Here is a 569-nt window from a genome sequence, read left to right on the forward strand (position 1 = left end):
AAGGAATTGTTTCAGTAACTGTATTCATTAAAGAAGATCATTTATAGGTCCCCATCTCTTTGCGAAGGTAACGATAAACAGAATGACCAAGAGATCCCTGTTCTGACCAATTCCTAGAAGCAGAGTGATCCTTATTTGTTATCTTTAGCTGGAAGTACCGCTTCATAGACAGTTTAAGGCCTTCCAGTCTCTTCTTCTCATCATAGCATGAAACCTAAATGATATTATTTTGCTATTAATAAGTATTGTTAAAATAATTATTACTTAATTACTAATTAACTGGTTATTGCTTTTAGATTACTTTCCCTACAAAAATAAAGACAGAAGACAACAGGAACTGCATTTCTCATGTTGACAGTAGAGAACTAGCAGAGGAATTTTTACTTTAAATATAACAACACAGCAAAATGAACAAAAATAAAACTACATCCGTAGATATATACCAACTGGCCCAATGGAAACATCAGTGACAACTCCTAGATATGAGGTATGGACGATTCCCTAAATTTCATATTATGGTTTTTTTCAACATTTTTAAGTCTGAATTTATATAGCCACTAAAGATTTCT

This window comes from Pteropus vampyrus, unplaced genomic scaffold (genome assembly GCF_000151845.1).
Source record: "Pteropus vampyrus isolate Shadow unplaced genomic scaffold, Pvam_2.0 Scaffold2402, whole genome shotgun sequence".
NCBI lineage: Eukaryota > Metazoa > Chordata > Mammalia > Chiroptera > Pteropodidae > Pteropus > Pteropus vampyrus.